The sequence below is a fragment of the Acinonyx jubatus genome, chromosome B4, assembly GCF_027475565.1.
Source record: "Acinonyx jubatus isolate Ajub_Pintada_27869175 chromosome B4, VMU_Ajub_asm_v1.0, whole genome shotgun sequence".
Taxonomy (NCBI): Eukaryota; Metazoa; Chordata; class Mammalia; order Carnivora; family Felidae; genus Acinonyx; species Acinonyx jubatus.
In genome coordinates this window covers 58758746-58775572 of record NC_069387.1, presented here as the reverse complement: position 1 = coordinate 58775572, position 16827 = coordinate 58758746, and the positions used below count along the sequence as shown (strand labels likewise).

At 38.7% G+C, this 16827-nt stretch overlaps 1 protein-coding gene across 6 annotated transcripts in view; it reads left to right on the top strand.

Annotated features, from left to right (window-relative positions):
• Window positions 1-16827, top strand: part of ITPR2 (inositol 1,4,5-trisphosphate receptor type 2) — a 485861-nt gene that overhangs the window by 44554 nt on the left and 424480 nt on the right. The window lies entirely within an intron of this gene.

Below are 16827 nucleotides of genomic sequence, written 5' to 3'. Positions count from 1 at the left end.
CATTTTCCTCCTCCTGTGCTGTATAATTGGTACTTTGGTACCAAGCAGAGAATCTGTTACATTTCATCTTATTAGCATTGATTGGCTCATTATTCTAGCCTGCCACTCACTCTGACTCTCTCTCTCTCTCATCTTAACTCTTCTCCAAATTATTTATTCAAACTCCCAGGCTTATGACACCTGGAAATTCGTTAAGTTGGTTCAAGGTAAATGTGTGATCCATGTGTTATTCCAGTATTTTTGAATATCTCTGAGAAGTAGATTAGGAATGTGTAGGTCAGCATCCCTACAAATCAGACCTTGGAAGGCGTGGATGGAGGTAGTCAGTTTGGGAGGTGATCTCTTGCAGCACGGATAATGGAGTGGGGGAGAGTGAGCCTAAAGAAAGAAAAGGCAACAAATTGTTCATGAATGTCCACTGCTGTGGCAACCAGAGCTCAGTGCTTCTGGGGTCCTCTGAGACTCCATGGGGACCATGCCTCAGAATCTCCTACCCACGGACAGAAAGTCTGGGGCCAACTTCTATCCTCTGTGGGTTATGGGTTGGCAATCTTCCACAGCACACTTCTGGGCTGCTCCTCTTTGAAGCTGAGCAAGGTCTCCAAGTATCAGGGAAAGCTCTCATAAAGGAGATGGAGGGGTTCGAGGTTGGAGGCTGCTGGCATGCTGGGAACTGTCCACTGCAGTTGTCAGTGAGCTTGGGCCTGAAGACAGTCACATCACTTGTGCCTGCTCGGAAGCTGCACCTGTTTCCTTACTTGAAAGACCCTCAGTTAGACTATAAACTGTATGAGAGTAAATACCATGTTAGCCTTGCATTCTGGGGAATTGCCAAGATCAAGAACAGTGCTTTGCATATTGTCAGTGCCAAATGAATTTTCGTTGAATTAATGAATGGAGTTCTAAAAAAAATTATAATTCTTAAAGGCAATGTAATTTCAGATGCTTGTTTTGGGGTCTTAACGCTACCCAGCGTGTAGCAAAATTGCTGGCTGATGAGTTGTTTTAAAATAAAACCATGTGCGGCATCTGGATAGCTCAGTCGGTTAAGCCCCTAACTCTTGGTTTTGGCTCAGGTCATGATCTCATGGTTCTGAAGTTCAAGTCCTGCATTTGACTCTGCACTGACAGTGTGGAACCTGCTTGGGATTCTCTCTCTCTGTCCCTCCCCCACTTGTGCACTCTCTCAAAATAAATACATAAAAACTTTACATAAAATATGTAAAGCAACGTGTAGACCTGTTGTCTTTTTTTTTTTTTTTTTTTACAATTTATTCATTTTTGAGAGATAGAGAAAGAAAGAGTGCGAGCGGGATAAGGGCAGAGAGAGAGGGAGACACAGAATCTGAAGCAGGCTCCAGGCTCTGAGCTGTCAGCACAGAGCCTGATGCAGGGCTTGACCGCAAGACCATGACCTGAGCCAAAGTCGGATGCTTAACCAGCTGAGTCACCCAAGCACCCCTATTTTGTTATAGTCTTAAATTCTACTCTAAATTTAAGTTCATTGGTATCAAGTGTGCATTCTAACATATAAATCTGTAGGGTGAATAGCAGAAGATGAAAACTTCTGTGTGTCGAGTGACTTTTTTAGCATTTTATACTTTCCTGCTACACAAAGAAGTTTAGAAAAGTCCAATGGATTTCCAAACCAACATTACATGCTTTATACAAAAAAATCTTTAAAATTCTCTAGTCGAATGTTACTGCTGTGCCGATCATGTGTCATTATGGTATGTCATCATAGTAAGAACCTTCTGCGGCTAATATTAAACTCCAGGAGGCAGTGGAAATTGGATACTAAGTTTACTCTTCTCAGGGAGGTTTCGGAGAAGCCCTAAAGGGTGAAATGAAAAGAGACTGCCTCTTTGCTTCTTCTGTTGGAGCTAGTCAGGGTTGTAAAAGTGTTCACACTTTAAAATCCTTCAGTCTCTATTGGAGGAATTTGCTGTGGTTCTGAATGGTCAAACCAGATTGCTTTGGAAGCCTCACAAATTGGTATGTAGGCAGCACTCCCACAATTATTGTGTATCTAAGATAGATACAGTACGTGAGCTTTGATTTGTGGCTTTATGTTGTGAAGTTTAATTCCCTCCCTTCAGAAGTGAGGGACAGACAATGAACACTTGTAATGTGTGTGTTTAATGGCGTTAGGACCACTGTCTTTCTAGTGGGACTCGCCCACTTGCTAATCGTGTAATGATGGGCCAATTTCCTGTGCTGCTAGCTCTTGTGTAAAAATCTCTCTTCTAATATTGGGTATGCAGTTGGTTGTGTGTCTAACTTCCTTATAAATACTGAATAAATGCCCTTTGTGAGAATTTTAATAGCCACGACTATACTCTTTCTAAGAATAGAAAGTCCTAAATGTTGGATTTCTTACCTTTGAGGGCTTAAGGTAGCCGTTATCCATGTTACCTTGTTTAATTCTTAATAGTGCCATTCTACAAACGTGGAAGCCACTCTTCAGAGAAGTAAAGTCACCTGCTCAAGGTCACACAGTTACTAGGTGGTGAGGCAAGTTTCTTTGAAGCTAGTATTCTTCAATACTGTCAGATCTTGGGATATGTTTGGTAGAGATTTATTCAATATCCACTGTGCTCAGTGCAGTGTGTGAACTTGTTGCTACAGTTCAAGCCAGTCAGAAATGAATGCTGCTCTCAAGGAATTTATAATCTAATGAGGGAGATAAGATGTATTGGTAAACAATTATAGCACAAGGTAGAAAGTGATAAAGGCTAAATAAAAAGGTGTGGTGATGGTATTGCAGGAGGATGGAAATTGTAATTTCCTGTTTTGAGAGGTGAGGAAAGCTTCTTAATTAAGATAGCATTTGACTTGTACGTTAAAAAATGGGTACCCATGGGGGAGGCACATCCAGGTTTTCAGGCTGAGTATGAACCTCTTCATGAAAGTAGTTCCTGGGTAATAATAGTTGGTATGCAAAGCTAAATTGCATGTCTTCTTAAAACAGTGACGGAATGCTTGGCATTCTTTCAAATATAATGCCGAGATGAAAGCACTAAGCCATTATCCCAGTAAATGTGGTTTTCTAGAAGATAAGCTAATGATAATTACATGTGACCAAGCCTATTGTACTGCCACCCCGGCTGCTGATCACAAACATTTATTTAGTTTTTACTCTATATTAGGTAATGTTCGAAATGCTTCACATTCTACTAATCCATTTAATCTTTACACAACCCTAAGAGATAAGTATGATTATTGAAATATTATTACCTGCATGAGTTAGGTAGGTGCTAGGCCAGAAATAAAACAACAGCAGCAGCAACAACACCAAAAACCAATGGCTTATCTAAGATAGAAGTTATTGGAGAAGGCCATGTGAAGACAGAGACAGAGCATGCAGTTACGTTGCTACAAGCCAAGGAATACCTTGGGCCACCAGAAGCTGGAAGAGACAAGACAGTATTATTTCCTAGAGCCCTCAGAGGGAATATGGCTCTGTCGACACCTTGACTTTGGACTTATGGCCTTCAGAACTCCACGAGAATAAATTTCTGTTTTAGCCACCAAGTTTGTAGTCATTTGTTATAGCAACCACAGGAAGCTTATACATATGGCCACATCTTGCCACAAGGAGACTGAGGAATGTGGTGGTTAGTGGGCTGGCCCCATGCCTACCTAAACTCAAGAGTTCTATTACCAAAAGGAAGAAGAGAGGGTTGCCTGGGTGGCTCAGTCAGTTAAGCATCCGACTTTGGCTCAGGTCATGATCTCGCAGTTTGTGAGTTCGAGCCCCGCATCGGGCTCTGTGCTGACAGCTCAGAGCCTGGAGCCTGCTTTGGATTCTGTGTCTCCCACTCTCTGCTCCTCTCCCACTCATGTTTGCACTCTCTCTCTCTCAGAAATAAACATTAAAAAATTTTTTTTTAAAGGAAGAAGAGAATGGGTATTGGGGGTGAGGGGTAATATTCTCTGGCACATCTCATTTTATAGCTGAGGAAATTGAAGTATGGAGAAGTTATGTAACTTGTTCAAGGTTTTCCAATGGAAAGGAAGCAAAGCTTTGATTGAAATCCTGACCCTTCACCATTAACTACATTGCTTTGAAGCCCAAGGGGCTTCAGAAGCACAGAGAAGAGGATTTTAAGTGGCTTAGGAATTCAGAGGAAGAATGGAGGTGAGCTAGAGCTGTGGAAGAATGGGTGGTTGTTAGCTAGCTGGAAAGGAGGGGGTTTGAGGAGAAAGAGGCATTTCTGGCTGAGGTGCAGAGGTGTGCAGCGGCATGACCCATTTGTGTTTGTGGCTTTTAAGAATGTTTAAAGCTTAGGAGAATGTGGAAGAGTGGCAGAGATGAGCCGGGAGGAAGGTCAGATGCCTCACGGCCTTGTATGTCGCAGTGAGGCATTTGATATTTATGTTAAGACAGTGGAGGACTATTAAAGAATTTTAAGCCAGCCTGAGACATGATCAGAATTGAAATTTTGAAAGACTCTTCTTTTACATGGGGCGGTTGGAAATACAGGATGGGATATCAACCAGGAGACTGTTAAAATAGTTCAGAAAATTTGATAATGGACTAAACTAGTGGCTATGGATGGCAAGAAAGAGATGTTTTTGACCATATTAGGACTTGATAACCTATTATATGTAGGAGTGGGGTAGGAGGTGGTGAGGGAGAGCATGTGTCCCAGAATTCTCCGAGGCTTCAGATTTTGGCAGTGTGGTAGATATTAGTAGCATGTATTGAGATATGGAATACAAAATAAATTACCTGATAGAGGAGGGTAATTATGTAAGTTCTTTCCTTCTTACTTCAAAACACCCACAAACCGAGTAGCTCACACAGCATCCATTTGTTTAATGCATGAATCTGCAGGTTCGTTGGCTGATTCTTTTGTTCTGAGCTGGCATGGCTGGTTTCTGCTGAACTGGCTCGTGTATCTGCAGGTATTTGACATCTGGATGGTCCAGAATGGCTTCCTTCACATATCTGCAGTAGATAGGTTGTTGATGGGGGTGGCTGAACCCCCATCTTATTACCTGGAGAGACAGTTCAGATTCTTCACCTAGGGATAGTGTGAAAACAGCAAGAAAGGGCAAACATCAGTGCTCATCAGTGTTCAAACCTCTGCTTGTGTTACATTTGCTAATGTGATACGGCTAAGTTCAGATGCAAAGAATGGAGACATTGGCTGTGCCTTTTGAGAGGTGGAGGTGCAAAGTCACCTGCAATGGGACCCGCATATAGGGATGGGAAGAATGTAGGACCTTTTTGCAGTTTACCACAGTACTGAACTTGGTTCTGGAATCCTTTCTTCCAGAGAGGTAGATTTAGAAGATTGCTGGATATATTGATCTGAAGGCTCAGGAGACAAATTTGATGGAAAAATAGAGATTTGAAATTTATTTTTTAAATTTTTTTTTCAACGTTTTTTATTTATTTTTGGGACAGAGAGAGACAGAGCATGAACGGGGGAGGGGCAGAGAGAGAGGGAGACACAGAATCGGAAACAGGCTCCAGGCCCTGAGCCATCAGCCCAGAGCCTGATGCGGGGCTCGAACTCACAGACCGCGAGATCGTGACCTGGCTGAAGTTGGACGCTTAACTGACTGCGCCACCCAGGCGCCCCAAGATTTGAAATTTATTAAGATATGGATAGCATTTTAAAGCTGTGGGAGTGAAAAGCAAAGAGGACCCTAACTGAAATCTCTGGCAATAGCAACATATAAGTTGCCACAAGAAAACATCACAGTATCGAGAGCCACCATGAAATACCACTATAAAAGTGGCTAAAATTAAAAAAAAATATATACAGAAAATACCAAGTGTTGACAAGGATGCAGATCAAGTAGGACTGTTGTACATTGCTGGTGGTGTATAAGACACTACAGCCATTTTGAGGGTTTATTTATTTTTGGGAGAGAGAGAGAGAGAGAATGAATGAATAAGCAGGGCATGGGCAGAGAGAGAAGGGGAGACAGAGAATCCAAAGCAGGTTCTGTGCTCAGTGCAGAAGGTCAGATGTGGGGCTTGAACTCAACGAACCGCAAGGTCATGATCTGAGCCAAAGTCGGTCGTTTAACCAACTGAGCCAACCAGGCTCGCCTAGCCATTTTGGAAAAGAGTTTGGCAGTTTCTTATAAGGTTAAACGTGTACATACCATATGACCTCCAACTTTCACTCTTGAGTATGAACTAAAAGCAATGACAAATTAAGTTCACACGAAGATTTGTACATGAATGTTTGTAGCAAAAACCGGAAACAATAAAAATGACAACTGGTCTTGGATAACCAATACATGCAATGGTATATCCACATAATGGAACATTACTCAGTAGTAAAACGGAATGAAGGACTGATATGCCCAACAACACAGATGAATCTCAAAAGTGTTATCTAAGTAAAAGAAGCCAGTTTCAAGTGGCTACATAATATATGACTGCATTAATATGCCATTCTGCAAAAGGCTGAGTCAGGAGGGATGGATTTAGCCAGTTAAAGATAGGATGGACCTGAGGTAGTTAAAAGTTCTGTTGACCCAGAAGTACTCTCTTGACTTCACTGAAAAAAAAAAAAAAGTCTCCCCATTCAACACTTGTGTGACTTTTTTTTTTTTTTTAACCTCTAAGGTTGGCTGTGTGGGAAGATAGAGAAAGATCTTATTCATTCAGAACTCTTTGTCCTTGGTGAGGTCTTCAGATATTCATATGATACAGTATTAATTTGGGGGAAATGAATGATCTTTACGATAATTTATTTTAATCACTTTTATAGGATGTTTGCTCTTCTAAATGATATGGAGGGTTAGAGGTTTTCTACCTGTGCTATACTTACTATAAACTTTGTATTCCTGAGGAAAATAATCCAATTTTATTATTCCAGTGGAGTTCCCTATGGGAAATGCTTGCTTTCTTTTTCTTTCTTTCTTTCTTTCTTTCTTTCTTTCTTTCTTTCTTTCTTTCTTTCTTTCTTTCTTTCATGTTTATTTTTGAGAGAGAGAGACAGAGTGTGGGTGGGGGAGGGACAGAGAGAGAGGGAGACACAGACTCTGAAGCAGGCTCCAGGCTCTGAGCTGTCAGCATAGAGCTCAATGAGGGGCTCAAGCTCAGGAACCATGAGATCATGACCAGAGTTGAAGTCAGATGCTTAACTGACTCGGCCACCCAGGTGCCCCGGGAAATGCTTTCTTTTTATAATGTAGTTTCCAGGAATACATTATGGTAAGAAGCATGGACTGTTTGTAGAACTGAAACCATGGCCACTCAAAAACTCTTCAGTGAAGTAAATAGTAGTGACTTTTAAACCATTTCTCTTATTTTTTCTCATCTTGTCATGTAGTAGGCATATAGAAAGGCATGTTAAAAAGTCAAATCACTTCAATTTTCTCATGCTCTATAGCATAAAGTATCTACATGTGGGAGAATGTTGTACACATATTTATCTAGTGGAAATATGTGTGAATTAAGATTGTACTTCTATGGTTAATGGTAGGTGGGCGTTCACTCTCTGATGAGTATTAAATTAATAGAAGTTATATTTTGTTTATGAAAGTCTCTGTATCTTCACAAAACTCACTAATCATTAACCTATTCAAGCTACTACTCAGATAAAAGATTGATTTGTACATTGTGTATTCAAGTTCAAGTAAACTGCCTTTCCTTCCCAGGTGTTGATTTAGTGAGTGAGCCATTTAAAGATCTTTTCTGATCAGGTGCCGTTGTTTACATTTTGTGGTTTTCAAAGTAAATACAGTAATTTCAGAATAAAGCAAAGAGGTGCTGGCGGGTGGCATTGTTTGTTTTACAAATACTTGGAAGTAGTTTGGAAACTTGGTGTTTTAGAGGATAAAGTAGGTAAAAATCTAAGAAAACAGCCCTCCACAGTAGAGATCCAGCCTTGCTTGGCAATGCACCACTGACTCACCCTTGTTCTTCCTGAGCCTTGCTTGCCCTTTTACAACTGGAGACCCCTACAAAGAGAGATACATGCCCTGAAAAGGAAATGGTGGGTCCCCAGGAACTCACTGAGGCTTGGTACTTGTTTAATGTGTTGCTACATGACTGACTGCTGTGTGTGTGCACATATGTGTGTGTGTGTGTGTGTGTGTGTGTGTGTGTGTGTGTGTGTGTGTGTGAATCTTCCACTGGATGGATTTAGAAGTGGTTAAACTTAAATTCACACAGGCTCTCAAGGGCCATGCGGAACTGGAAGATAATAGGCTTATCTAGAGAGTGTCCTATCTTGAAAGCATAGACAGCTTTCTATGATAGCATAGATACCTTGAAAGCTTTTAAACTAGCATTTTCTAAATGCTGGAAGTTTCAGCTCCTGTTCAGAAACAGGACTGTGGAACTTGTCCTTTTGAGTCTATATAGATGTATTGCATAAAGCACAAGTGCAACTATCGTTGTAAGAAGCTTCATAGTTATGCAACTTTCTTTCTGATTGTATCTGCGTAATTAAATACCTGCATGTGGGCAAATATTGGAAGGAAAGGAGTTTAACAAAGTTAATTGTGTGGCAAGGTTGGGAGTTATGTTCTGTAATGTTATCATATGAAAGAAAAAAATCCCATACACAAATGTCATGTTGAAAAAAAGTGTGATTGTCCAGTGGGAAAATGCAATATTTTGACTTAAGACATTAACAGTGGAAGTCCTTTAATCCCTATTTCTTTCTCGCCTTAGTTTCTTTCTATATATTTGGCCAGCATTGTTAGTAAAATTAGAGGCTGTTATCGCTATTGGTTGGCTTACACATATGTAAGCCACAAGAACAAGATAGTTCCCTGCTTTCTTCCTAACCCAACAGATGGACAGCACTGTTCTAGAGGCTTCTTTGGCTGTATTGTCAATCCTTCCTTGCCCTCCTAAATAAAATTTCTTAACAACCTGAAATTCAGGATTTCATCATTTAAATAGCCTAGAAACACTTAGTTGAATAAAACCTTTGGGACTTGGAAACTGATCACTTTTTACAGAGAAAGCAAGGGCAACCAGGAGCACTTCCTGCATGTGCCCTGTGAGTCGTGCCATCATGGTGTATGGCAACCAGACAAGCTGAAGACAGTCCCCTGTGGTTGCCACAGGCCATAAGAGATGGTCAACGCACCGTGTGCATTGGGTAACACAAGAAGTTGAAAGACAAAGGCCTTCTTGTGGTTCTGTAGGTTAGGGGTCCCCCAGATCCTTTCAGGATGGTCTGCAGGATCAAACTTTTTTCATAATGAGGCTACACACTATTTGCCTTTTTCATTCTTACTCTTTCTTGAGTGTGTAGTGGAGTTTTCTGGAAGCTACATGAAGTGTGGTGGTGTCATGTCTTGGTTGGCTAATGACATATGTGTTTGTGTTTTATTGTGTTGTGAGTTGCTCAGTTTTAATTTGTCATATGGTGAATATAGGCAGAAAAAGGAAATCTCTTTGGGGTTCTCCATAATTTTTGAGTGTAAAGAGGTCTCGGTACCAACAAGTTTGAGAACTCTTTGCTAAAAGAACAATCAGGTAACATAAGTTGGAGTAAATATCACTGAGCTGTGGGAAAAGGCATGTGTTAAAAGCAGTGGCTCTGCAGGTAATAGGCAAGAACTGTGGTCAGGAAAAGTAATTAGAAATGAGGATGCCTGCAGGTGTACCAAAGAGGCAGAACAAAATGAGGGGATGGCAGAAATAGCTATTTTCTGTGAGCTTTTCCAGGTTCAGCTTTGTGTCCCTAGCACTGTGCTTACAGGAGGATAGGCCTGTGATGAATATCTGTGAAAGGGTGAACTTTTCAGTATAAAGATGTAGAACCAAATAAAAATTTGAGAAACATATGAGGCGCAGTGTTTATCACAGTAATACTTTTAGTAGAGGGAAGAATATACAAAAGGAGGAAAAAGATTTACACATCATATGTGTCCTAAGTGGGAATTTAATGTTTTCAAGTAATATTTAATGACATTAGAGGATATGAACTGGGAAAAAGGCTTATTGTGAAACTGTATATGTATATATACACAGTTCATATAAATACATTTCTAGTTACCTAAAATATGATATGGCTGTATAAGTGTATATTTTGGTGAATGTATCTGTGTACCTGTCTCTGTAAGGATATACACCAAAATGACAAACATGGTTAACCTTGGGGCATGAAAAGAGGTGGGTTTTTTTCCTTTATGCTCTTTAGATTTTTCCAATTTTTTTTCAGTGATCATATATCAGTTTTATATTCAGAAAAACCCAAGTTAAAAAAATTTTTTTTTAATGTTTATTTATTTTGAGGGAGAGAGAGACAGTGTGTGAACAGGGGAGGGTCAGAGAGAGAGGGAGATACAGAATCTGAAGAAGGCTCCAGGCTCCGAGCCGACAGCACAGAGCCCGATGTGGGGCTCGAACTCGTGAACCACGAGATCATGACCTGAGCCAAAGTTAGACGCTTAACCAACTGAGCCACCCAGGTGCCCCAGAAAAACCCAAGTTTTTTATACACAAACATACACACACAGTTTTTTAGGCCACTAGGAAAGAAAAAACTAGAGTTTCATATCACGATAGCTTTCTGTCCCAGGCTTAGAACTTTTTAAGTTTCTTTACTGGTTATGTGAATTCAAGCAATCACTTCAAAACTGAATCCAACAATAAATGAAAAAAGTCATTCACCGCGATCAAGTGGGATTTATTCCTGGGATACAAGCATGGAATTTACAAATCAATCAGTATGATACATCACATTAACAAGAGAAAGGGTAAAAAACCATATGGTCATTTCAATAGATGCAGAAAAGGCATCTGACAAAGTCCAACATCCATTCATGATAAAAACCCTCAACAAAGTAGGTTTAGAGAGAACACTCCTCAATATAATAAAGGCCATATGTGAAAAACTCACACCCAACATCATACTCAGTGGTGAAAAACTGAGAACTTTCCTCTTAAGATCAGGAATGAGACAAAGATATTCACTGTCACCACTTTTATTCCATGTAGTAGTAGAAGTCTAACCAAAGCACTCAGACAGGAAAAAGAAATAAAAGGCATCCAAATTGGTAAGGAAGAAGTAAACTTTCACTATTTGCTAATAATGTGATACTATATATAGAAAACCCTAAAGACTCCACCAAAAAAATACTAGAACTGACAAAAAGAATTCAGTAAAGTAAAAAAATACAAAACCAATGTACAGAAATTCATTGTATTTCTATATACTAATAGTGAAGTAGCAGAAAGAAATTAATAAAACAATCCCGTTTATAATTGCATCAAAATAATAAAATACCTAGAAATAAACTTAACCAAAGGTGAAAGATCTGTACTTTGAAAACTACAAAACACTGATGAAAGAAATGGAAGATGACATAAACAAATAGAAAGATATTCCATGCTCATGGGTTGGAAGAACCAATATTATCAAAATATCATACTACCCAAAGTAATCTACAGATTTAATGCAATCCCTATCAAAATACCAACAGCATTTTTTCACAGAACTAGAACAAATCATCTTAAAATTTGTATGGAACCATAGAAGACCTCAAATAGCCAAAGCAATCTTGAAAAAGATGACTAAAACTAGAGGTATCACAATCTCAAATTTCAAGTTATACTATAAAGCTGTAGTAATCAAAACAGAATGGTACTGGCACAAAGAGAGACACATAGATTAATGGAACAGAATAGAGAGCCCAGAAAAACCCCACAATTATATTGTCAATTAGTCTTCAACAAAGGAGGCAAGAATGTGCAATTGGAAAGAGTCTCTTCAACAAGTGGTGCTGGGAAAACTGGAAAGCTGCATGCAAAAGAATGAAACCGGACCACTTTCTCACACTATACACAAAAATAAACTCAAAATGGATTAAAGACCTAAATGTGAGACCTGAAATCATAAAAATCTTAGAAGAGAGCACAAGCAGTAATTTTTCTGGCATCAGCTGTAGTGACATTTTTTCTAGATATATCTCCTGAGGCAAGGGAAACAAAAGCAAAAATAAACTCTTGGGACATCAAAATAGAAAGCTGCAAAGCAAAGGAAATGGTCGACAAAACTAAAAGAGAACCTACTGAATGGGAGAAGATATTGGCAAACAACATATCCAATAAAGGGTTAGTATCCAAACTCTGTAAATACCTTAAACAACTCAACACCAAAAAGACCCAAATAATAAAAAAAAAAAAATGGGCAGGAGACATAAACAGACATTTTTCCAAAGAAAACATACAATTGGCCACCAGACACATGAAAAGATGCTCTGCATCACTCATCATTAGGGAAATGAAAATCAAAACCACAATGAGATATCAGCTCACATCTGTCAGAATGGCTAAAATCAAAAACACAAGAAATAACAAGCATTGGTGCAGATGTGGAGAAAAAGGAACTCTCTTTCATTGTTGGTGGGAATGCAAATTGGTGGAGCCATTGTGGAAAAAAGTACGGAGGTTCCTTAAAAATTAAAAATAGAACCCCCCTATGGCTCAGTAATTGTCCTACTAGGTATTTACTTCAAAAATACACGAACACTGATTCAAAGGGATACAGGCACCCCCTGTGTTTATTGCAGCATTATTTACAAATAGTCAAGATGTGGAAGCAACCTAAGTGTCCATTGATAGATGGATGGATAAAGAAGATGTGGTATATGTGTGTATATACATACATATAATAAGATACTATTCAGCCATAAAAAAAGAATGAAATCTTGTCATTTACTGCATGGAGAGAGCTAAACAATATAATGCTAAGCAAAATAAGTCAGTCAGAGAAAAGTAAATACCATATGATTTCACTCAGATGTGAAAAAAATTTTTTTTTTTAAAGAAATCTTCAGTTTTTTTTTTTTTCAACGTTTATTTATTTTTGGGACACAGAGAGACAGAGCTTGAACAGGGGAGGGGCAGAGAGAGAGGGAGACACAGAATCGGAAACAGGCTCCAGGCTCCGAGCCATCAGCCCAGAGCCTGACGCGGGGCTCGAACTCACGGACCGCGAGATGGTGACCTGGCTGAAGTCGGATGCTTAACCGACTGCACCACCCAGGCGCCCCCAGATGTGAAATTTAAGAAACAAAGGAACAAAGGAAAAAAGAGAAAGAGAAAAACCAAGAAACAGATTCTTTTTCTTTTTTGGAGTTTATTTATTTTAAGAGAGAGAGAGGGGGAGAGAGAGAGAGCGCCCGGGGGGAAGGGGTAAGGGGCAGAGAGAAAAATCCCAAGCAGGCTCCATGCTGTCAGCACAGAGCTTAACGTAGGGTTCGATCTCACAAACTGTGAGATTATGACCTGAGTCAAGACTAAGAGTCAGATGCTTAAATCAGCTGAACCACCCAGGTGCCCCATGATTCTTAACTATAAAGAACAAAGTGATGGTTACCAGAGGGGAAGTGGGTGGGGCGATAGGGGAGATAGGCGATGGAGATTAAAGAATGCACTTACTTATCATGGTAAAACAAATAAAATAAAATAAAATGATAAAAAAGTGAAAGGACCATATACAAAAACTAACTCAAAGAGCATCATAGAGTTAAATTAAACTTTTAGAGGCAAACATAGGAGTAAACTTTTGTGACCTTGGGTTATTTACTGATTTCTTAGTTATTACACCAAAAGCATAAGCAACAAGAGAAAAAAATAGATAAACTGGACTTCATCAAAATTAGAAACTTTTGTGCCTCAAAGGACAATCAAGGAAGTGAAAAGACAACTCACAGCCTGGGAGAAAATATTTGCACATCATGTATCTGAAAAGGGACTTGTATGTAGAATATATAAAGAACCCTTTCAACTCAATAATAAAAAGATAAATAACCCAATTAAAAAATAGACAAAGAATCTGAATAGATATTTCTTCAAAAAAAAAAGGTTTAAAAATGGTCAGAAGCACAGGAAAAGATGCTAAACATCATTAGTCATCAGGGAAATGCAAATAAAACCCACAAGTATCAGTTCACACTTGCAAGGATGGCTGTAATAAAAAATGCAGATAATAACATGTGCTGGTGAGGATGTGGAGATATTTGAACCCTCATACACTGCTGGTGGGAATATGAAATGGTGCCTGACTTTGGAAAACAATCCAGAAATTCCCCAGAAATCTAAAATAGAGTTACTGTGTGACCTAGCCAAACCCTCTACTGTCTATCATCTACCACCTAGGTATATGCCCAAGAGACATGACAACATGTCCACATAAAAAACTTGCACACCAATGTTCGTAGCAGCATTATTTATAATGGCCCAAAGTGGAAACAACCCAAATGCCCATCAAGTGATGAATGGGTAAACACAACATGATATATCCCTTCAGTGGAGCATTATTTAGCCATAAATGTAATGAAGTACTTATCCATGTTATAACATGGGTCAATTTTGAAAGCATTATGCTAAATGAAATAAGCCAGTCACCAAAGAACACATACTGTAGCATTCTATTTATATGAAATGTCTAGAATAGGACGAATATGTAGAGACAGGAAGTAGATCAGTGATTGCCTAGGGATAGGGGAAGAGGACATAAGGTTGATGGTGTTGAGTGCAAGATTACTTCTTGAGGTGATAAAAATGTTCTAAAATTAGTTTATGGGGATGTTAACCCAACTTTATGAATATACCAAAACCACTGAATTACAGACTTTAAAGGAATGAACTTAATGGTATATAAATTATATATCAATAAAACTGTTATAAAGGCAGACGGTGTGGAGTCAACCTATGATAAAGTGCTAAAACTCACAAATAATTACCAAGTTGAAACAACTTGGTGTACCATTATGTCTGTCTAGTCAGCCAAAATATGTAAAAATTACAAGCTCTAAGAAAGGCGATGTACAAAAAAAGAGAGGGGAGCTTTGTGGAAATGGGCACTGAAGGAGAATGTATAAAGTGATGCAGACTTTCTGAAACACTGTCAAATGAACCAGATATACTTTATAAGGCTTTGCCAAGGGAGGAGAATAGGGAATAACCAGGAAGCAAAGAGTTCTGATCTTAAATGTTAAATAATAAAGTACCATCTCTACCTGCTCATGAATGAGTACAAGTTCAATGATGAACTATCTCATAAAAAGTATTACCAACTCATAAAATGTATAATTAATGTAACTTTGTTGAGTCTGTACAGGATGGGGAAAATGTGAGGCCAATTTTGATGTGTGTCCCATAGAAGATACTGGCTATTTTGTTGCATTTTCACACAAAATTCTTGGGTATTGCTTAAGTTCCACTTACATAAAAATTGTTGCAGGTTAGTTCAGTCAGTTTCCTTATGGTCTGATTTGACAGCAGATCTAGATGGAAAGGCATGATAATCTTAGTCAAAACTTCTGTTCCCCTTGGGTCTTAAGAGTAGTCCAGAAGTGGCCAAAGAATTTACAGAAAAAAATTTTAAATGATACTCCTCATGATAGCTACAAAGGGAAAACAGTATGCAGCAATTTAGGAATGGGTTAATAAATGGCGAAATGTCAACGTCATTGCAAAGAAATAGGTGTACTTTTCAATACATGTTCATGGGTATACATTTCCCCTACTAAAGTAAAAGCTTCACAAAGGGAGAAAGTCTAACTGTGTTGTTCGTCTTTCATCCCTAGCAAATATCTTAGTGCTTGGCATATACTGGGTACTCAGTAACTGACTAATATGTAAGTCTGGAATACTTTATTTTTTGTTAATAGTTTTTCTATATGTATGAAGTAGTTCATCATTAAAAATTAAAAGCAAAGCAAAAAACAATGTGCCTACCCTTATTGTTACTATGTAACATTTTGTTTTGAATAAGGATTTAAAGAGGATACATTGTCTTATGTTTTGAAAGATTTTCCTTTATGTTTGTTAGTAGATCTCAAGTAAAAAAAAGTGTTAGTATTATGGGAAAAATAAGAGCCACACATCCTTTCTGTTATCCTAGAATATTAGTGGCTACTATTTGGTGCAGATCTTTGCTGTTCAGTCAGAGTATCCCAATCCAGAATCCACAATCCAGGGCCCATGATTAGTTTTTCTGCTTTCTGTTGGAAGGGCCGATTGATTGTGTTAGGATCATTTTACAGTTGAAACAAATGTTCCTGAGGAGGAAGAAAGCAAGAGGACAAAGGTAACTGCTTCTCCTGCTTGATAATTATCACTTGTTGGAGAAGCAGAAAGGAAAGGAGAAAGACAGGAGCTGCCAGTCTTAGACCGGCCATCACTTTTCCTTCTGTTTGTCTCCTACCTGCAGTTGTTTTTGCCACACTTTGGGCTTTGCCACCTACAAAGGACTCACTTCAGACCCTGGGAACGTTTTCCAAGGACTGTTTAAGCTAATTCCATTTTTCTTAAGGCTTAATAAGTTTATGTTCTGCTTTTTTCATTTAATTTTATAAGTACTTTCCCATATTGCTGGAAATTCTTAGAAGTATCATTTATCTTTGAAGTCACCATACCCTTACTTAAAAAAAAAAACTTCTATTGTGAAGTAAAGCATACATTAAAAAATGTAATGTATATACCTTTTTGTGTATGTATATAGATACATGTGTGTGTATTAGGATATAAATTATATAGATATAGTAATAGAACTAACTGGGCAGAGTCCCCAAAGTAGCCCTGCTCTTTTTTTTTTTAATAGATACCATTTTCAGAGCAGTTTTAGCTTCATAGCAAAATTGAAAGCAAAGTACAGAGATGTCCCCCATATGCATATCCTCCCCTATTGTCAACACCCGCTACCAAGAGTGATACATTTATTACAATTCATGAATCTACATTGACACATCATTATCACAAGGTCCACACTTTACACTAAGGTTCACTGTTGCTGGTGTGTGTTCTTTATACATTTGTCTACAAATGTATAAATGTGTATCTACCAGTATAGTATCCCACAGAGTAGTTTCAGTGCCTAA